This window comes from Morone saxatilis, unplaced genomic scaffold (genome assembly GCF_004916995.1).
Source record: "Morone saxatilis isolate NCDOM2014 unplaced genomic scaffold, NCSU_SB_2.0 Contig20, whole genome shotgun sequence".
NCBI classification, from domain to species: domain Eukaryota; kingdom Metazoa; phylum Chordata; class Actinopteri; family Moronidae; genus Morone; species Morone saxatilis.
The window spans coordinates 21,040,871-21,048,075 of record NW_023339763.1 but is presented as its reverse complement, the minus strand read 5'-3'; the positions used below and the strand labels follow the sequence as shown (position 1 = coordinate 21,048,075).

Sequence of the window (7,205 nt, the reverse complement as noted above, 5' to 3'; positions counted from 1 at the left end):
TTCCCATAGTGAGATACCTCACTCGGTTTTCAGAGAACCGGGGTTCCCCTGGTAACCAAAAGACTTTAAGATGACGGAACCAGAGGTGCAAAAATGTCGGGGTTGATGACCTAAGTATGGTGTCAGTAGCAGGGTCGATGTCTTCTCCTGTGGGCAACAGGAATTTGTTCAACAAATGCGATGATTACCGTTCCATTTGAATTTCAGATATTATGTGTAAGGTTGAAAGTGATATATGTGAGATTAGCACTGAAGGGGGTGCATTTGGTCATTAAAATCCAAAAGATCTATCTTTAATGAAGTGTTCAGAAAATATCACGTATCAATATCACAAAAGTAATCCATGTTTTCAGATTTTGATGCACAAGTGGAAATTTCAGACTGACTGGCCAACATTGTCCTGTCACAATTGAGCAGGAGCAAAACTGTGTTTATTCACCCAATGGAAACTTCTAAGAAAAGGAGAGACTGAATGGGAGGACAAGGAGATGACACTCCGTAAGTTACACACAGCCACAGTGTTATGGTGTTATGTCACTTTTTGTGGGGGGGAGAGAAAGGGGAAAAAAAAACAATTTCCAAATCCAGATGGACTTGAACTATCTTAAGCCTTCATCTGTGGGCCTGTGTGTTGTAAACGGTAGCAGATTGGATTAGACATAAGTCTGACTGCTGTGCGGAAATGGCCTGTCTGTGACAGGGGCTGGACAGCCATGATAAAAGCATCTTCAAACACCTCCAGCCCACTGCCCAGCACTGACTGACAGCAGAGATGGGCCTGGGCTTTAAGTGGGCTAACACTTTGGTTTAAAGTGCAGCCACTTAATTTTTTACAAATTGACTGTGAGGGTTGTCAAGAGTGAGAGCCAGCGTCAGGTTGGACAGTGACTAGTGACAGCAGATGCTGTCTGTCTTTCATTTCATTGCTCTGGCTACCTCCCTACAGCAGCCACAGAGCCTTCACTGAGAGAGTGCAATGACTCTGTTTAACAGTCATGCAAGCGGGTAGCCCAACCCCCGCCCTCCTCCTGCTGTCCTCCCTTAGAGAAAAGTGACACTTCAAAAGAAAAGGTTTCTCAATGCAGGGCAAGCAGGGAGAGAGTGAAAAAAAAATCATTAAACCGTTTTCAAAGACATGTTGGCCTAGACTTGTCAAACAGCATCAGGGGCTCGAGCTAAAGACAGGCGGTTGGTGGAGGGGACATGGTAAACACACAAGTCGTCAGTAGGGGATGCAGACAAGGCGGGTGGAATGCGTGTAGTTTGAGTTGTGGGGGTGTGAATGTACTGTCAGAGGGTCTCAAGCAGGAGGGGGGCTGCTGGTACAGAGAAAAATATAATAAGTTAGAGGGACCTTGGTATCATATCTTGTCAAGAGGGTCCTGGATTTCTAGCAGTACTTGCATAACACACGGTCTCAGATTTACACACAAACATAAAAGTACAGAGTGAATGGTGACGCTGTACAGAGATACAGCGGGTCTGCAGTGAAGCTGACATGTGCGTGTTGCCGTAGTAACTTCTGGTAACACAGAATTATATTCCGAACACTTTTACTATATATAGTGCAGTAACAACACATTCACACACTATTTACACATAGCCTTGTCGAGCCCCTGGATGCTTTCAAATGTTTACCGATTGTTGTCATGTGTGTCACAAGACACAAAGACCACAAAACAAGCTGTCATGATTGGATTTGATTTGATCCAGTGCTATAAACCGCCACTGTGACAGCAACAATTATCCTCCCCATAACTGAGGCCCCCACTAGAATGGATTTAGCATCTTATCTGACAATCAGGACATTGCTTTTCTTCGAATCTCTTATTGGCTTAGTGGATAAGCTTATTAAGGGTGACCCGCAAAGCTGAAAGAGCTGAACATTATATTACATTTTCACTGCAGATTGAAAAGCATGTAAGCTTGCCCCCATCCTGACAAAACCAGGGCTTCAGTCCAAATATTTACACACACAAAAAATAAGCAAACCGAGAGATCTGACATTAGTGCTTTTAGCTTGATCTCATTACATATTTGGCCACCAGCAGGTTGAAATAAGAGTTCAGTCTAGGTAAGAGACTGATGGTGAATGATAATCCGGCCTCTGGCAGGCCTAAGGCAGAGCTTTTCCATCAGGGCAGGCGGAGTGAGAATCTACCCAATGACATGATTCACGGAGCCAGAGGCCAGACACCAGAGTCCGCTGGATGACTGGCTGACCTGGTTAGAGCCTCTCAAGGAAGCGTCTTCAAACCCTGGGGCGAGACACCGCTTAGCAGTCTCAAGCAATTACTCTTCACCACAGCTCTTTTGTCACATGTTTTAGGTGTGACTGACAAATGGGGACAGCTGTAAAGTTGTGGCTCTTACTTTTTTTTTTTAAATAAAATAACTCAGATGGATAACCTGTAAAAAACACAGAAGATATTCACTGCACCATATGTCTTCACTTTTTGTCTTTGTATTGCAAACGTGTGGAAAAAAACAATACACTTGGTGGTACAAGTGTAGTGTGCAATAAGGTAATACATCTTAATTCCAGAGAATTACTCAGAAAAAAAGGCTCATACATTTTCAGTTCCAAGAAGCACTATCAGTAAAGCCAGGGTGGTCTGGCCGGTGGCAGTGCCTGTTATCCCCATTACAATACACTGCTTTATAATAAGCCAATATAACACCACAACCAGCTGACAGCGCCTGATGCCAGGATCACACTTAATCCATGGTTCATTTAATATGCTGGAGAGGAGAGAGGTTTACACAAGGATATCATGGTGCAAAGTACTTAAACTAAGATTTAACTAATTGCACATTTTTGTATTGCCATTTCTTGATTTTCTACTTGTGAACATCTTCTGTGTTTACAGTAGAAAATAAGATTTTGTGCAAATAGCTGTACATGTATGTTAAACAAAATCAAGTAAAATCTTTCACTGAGGCACTGAAAGCCAGCAAATACATCACTATATAGTAAATATGGAGTGATTTCAGACACAGACAATGGTCTTTTTTTTTGAGGAGGTGGTGCACATCAGCTATGCATGTGGCTAGGTACATAGGCTCCGCTAGTGTGCTGCAAGTCTTTAACTACAATCAGAGCTTAACCCCCTGCTATGAATGTTTAAATGGTCAGCGACAGGATTATCTGATGAACTTTTCTGAGCATTGTTGTCTTCATCATATTTATTTGTTTTCACATTACATTTGCTTGCCAAGTAACATAGACTGTCATTGTTCAGCTGGTTTCACACAGCAGACTGTGTGTGTGACTGTGTGTGCATAACATCTCTTAACGCTACAAACACAGAATTGTCAGAATGGGGTTAATGCACTAATTTGTTATTTTTCACCATCACTAGGTTTCCATGATTTAGCATATTTTTGATGTGTGCACAGCTTTTCAGGTGGAGTAACACACACTTGTCATTTTAGCTTAGGAGGAAACTGGGAGCGTTTGATTTGATGTAAAGGATCTCCCTGCTAATGCCAACACGGCAGTTGCCACATAAAAATGAGATCGCACAGAGGCCTGAATCAAGAACACAATTTTAATAAAGAGAGAATTAAGAGTTATAGTAGCAGTGGAAATAATGGTGGTAGTAGTAGTAGTCTTAGTGGTTGTAGAAGCCCAGTCCAATATAAATGACTGCACCCAAATGTCTAAAAACAGACACAGAAGAAAGACAGACAGTCAGACAGACAGACAGACGGACGGACCAGCAGACAGACAGGCAGGTGGTTGGACTGAGATGTGTGTGAGAGGGGGGGTTCCAACCTGAGCCCTCCTTGCTTGTCCCGTCCCCCACTCCTTGTCTCTCCCAGTGCCAGAGAGCAGATGGGCCTCACAGCACGTCCCTCTGTTCATCAGGGCTACTGTACAAAGCAGCACACACCACAGGCCACCAATCCAACATCAGTGAGCTGAACAGAGCCTTACCAGAAACAGAACAACACCCCCCACCACACCCACACCCATACACACACACACCAAAGCCAGAAACATGGATTCTCCATGTCTAAATCCAGTTCAGGCTGATATATATGACCTGCAGTTACAGCCAGTGTAATATTTGAGTGGTGCAATGGAACATTTCCTCAAGTTTTGTCAAAATCCTGTTCTGAGATATCACTTGGGACACATTAATAAACAAACAAACACAAAATGTTTTACCTTCCGGGTTTGTTAATGTTTTCTTAACTTGTGAAGCGAGTACAAGTCAACATTCCAGCTGAGCTCCTGAAAACAGCTTATATTAAATCGCAGATTGATGCAATGAGTGAGTGAAACAGCTTTTAATGCACTCTGATAATAATGCTACATGTGGCTGAAATGTAACATTCCCTGTTTATGTTTGCAATACACTTCTTTAAACTGAGGACATCTATCACAAGTGGAAGTGAAAGTGACAAGTCAAATGTAAACTTGCCTAGTAAAGTTAAAAGCTACCTAGCACAGCTCTGACACACATTGAATTTTACAAAGGCACTAACAGACAGACACACAAATCTCATACACAAAGAGAGAACGTTGAATGTATTTGTCTGTATGATTTCAGCCTCTATTCAGACACACACAGCTAAGCGGACTTAGTTCAACTCCTTCACTTTAAAGTATTTAGACCTACAATAGAGTCAGTGTAGCTTTAAAAAAAATTCAAAGTCTGGATCAGTAATTCAATATGGCACAAGTGACAATTAGACAAAAAGATACCAGAGAAAAAAAGGTCTCTCCAATAAGATAAAACACAAGAAGAGTTAGAGAATCATATAATTTGTGGCTTGCTACTGTACTCTCATCCATCTCTGCTGAAGCTTCCTCTATCTGGGCTCTTTTTTCACCGTGAGGCAATATGTCAGAGGTGCTTATAAACATTTCTCTATTTCCCCCCCTTGAGCTTACAATATCTCATAGTTCAGTACATTGGGTCAGTGCCAGAGATCGAAAACATTTGCTGCAATCTGCGAGCTCGCTGGAAGAGGAACAAAAAAAAGGGAAAGAAAAACACCTCTTGCTTTATTCAACACCAAATTCTCTTTCTCTCTTCATCCCTCTTTCCGCTTCAAGTCAGAGCTAACAAAAAGTACTGATAACAGGTGCTCTTTTACCAGGCTGTAGCATTTCTAAATGGAGAATTAAACCTTGAGACAGACCTCTGACATTTAAAATGTAACCTTGTGGGAGGACGGAGCCTTAACGTTTATTTACAGTGAAGCCCAAGAAACTAGTTCTGCTGGATAACTCTGCAGCTTGTTTCTCTTCAGAGGACAAAAAGGGGTGGCGTCGGGCACAGATGATGATCTTTTCAATTATGCATATGTCATAAAGCGTGACAGATTAGGGTGTTATTGTGCACCAAGGTTGATAGGTCTATCTGTATCTCGCAGGGAGCAGAAAACTATTTTTCATTATTGAAAACAGCGACGATGTAACAGTCCAGGCCTTAGCTGCTCTCAAAGCACACTAAACACATTAGGTTATCACAATCATCAGTAATATAATCATTAAAATCATTTCTGATAATTACCAAGATTAAAGGGACCTATTGTAATTTAGAGAGCTCTCACTGGTGCCAGTATGCCTTGCATTTAACCCATCGGTGTTTGTTGCTTTCATGTCACAGCCACCTGTGATGTGTGTAAAGGGTTATGGCAATGCATGCAGAGTTCATGTTTGTTTGAGTGTGAGCACATATGTGGGTTAGCAGGGGAGGGAGGTGAGAAAGAGAGTGGCTGAGAATGTGGTGGATGTGTTTGTGTGTGCGTGAATGCATCTGCCAACATTTGTGTGTGAGCGTGCACTCGGGACATCAGGGTTGGGCTTCCCTCTGCCAACAGCCTGAACACCACTCATGACCGAAACATGCAACCACAGGCACCTGCCAAGGTATCCTAAACACACACACACACACATACAGTCAGTCAGGCCAACAACAACAACAAATCAAGGTGTAGATGAATACACACATTTATTAACGCAAGTATCACATAGATGTGCCTCCATGCTGTTGTTTCTGTACTGTATGCATAGCCATCACAGCAGTATAAGACAGCCTTGACACTGGCAGGTAGCACCATCTGTCCATTAGCCTGTACAGGAGCAGACATGACACACAAGCAGCAGTGGTGACCCTCACAACAGAGGTCTGCCGCAAAGGCTACAGGATACAGCCACTGTTAGAGAAAGTACAGTAGTCGTGTGAATGCAGCTGTCATGTGACTAGTTAAAAATAGGAGCCTTTCGAAATAGTTGGGACTCCAACCCACATTACTAATGACTACAGGCTGGGGGGATCGTCCAACCAGTAGTAGAGGACAGACAACCAGAACAAAGCCACAACTGCCTGATTCAAAACATCTAGCAAAAACATTTGGGTATGAGCTTGCCTTAGTGTACTGTAGATAGTAAAGGTATCTCCTATTTAAAATGCCTGGGATTTTTCTGAAATTTGTCTAAAGCTGCAACCTAAACTCTAGAAATACCCCCACATTACTGCTCCTACAAACCCACTGTGGAGTCAGCAGTGAACAGTATATGTAAGCGAGCCATGTGCATGGTAACTCATGTCTTCTTGTCCTGCAGCGACCCACACAAAAATGCCCTTGAATATGCAGCTCAAGAAGACTGACCCTCTCCCAGAGAAACATATAGACCCGCTTACCCTGCATGACAACCCCACAGTAATTATATTACTATTATAGAGGTTCAGTTTTGTTGGAACTGATGTTTATTAGAAATGTAAAACTGAGCAGAGTTCTTTTTTCCTGTAAAATGACCACAAATAAAGGATCCTCTTCACAGTATTAATTTAGTTTAAAGAGCATCAAAGCCAGGCTCTGAGAAACTGTGAGAAACTGTAAGCAACAGCAGCATATGGCCAATGAAAACCCTTGAAACACATTTTTGCTTTCACATTTTCCTGAGAAACTAAAAACTAGCTACTTCTTTCTTGGCCAAACACCCCCAGCCATCCCACCTCCAGTGCTATGGGCTGATATTTGTGTCAGTAGAATTTGAATTATTTAGAGCTGAAAGTTTGAATCCTCTTTTAGCTGAGGCTGAAACTCCTCAGTTTCAAATAGATCGAAAATTCAACACTTCAAATATGCCTATTAGATTCAGCTTCTAAAAAATCAATTCAACTTACTCGCCCCTCAAATTCACCACTCACTAATTGCAATCTATCTCCACAGTTGTGCAACTT

The 7,205-nt window shown here is 42.3% G+C and overlaps 1 protein-coding gene across 1 annotated transcript in view; it reads right to left on the bottom strand.

Moving 5' to 3' along the window:
* The window catches only part of auts2a (activator of transcription and developmental regulator AUTS2 a), a 292,397-nt gene that overhangs the window by 209,290 nt on the left and 75,902 nt on the right, over positions 1–7,205 (bottom strand).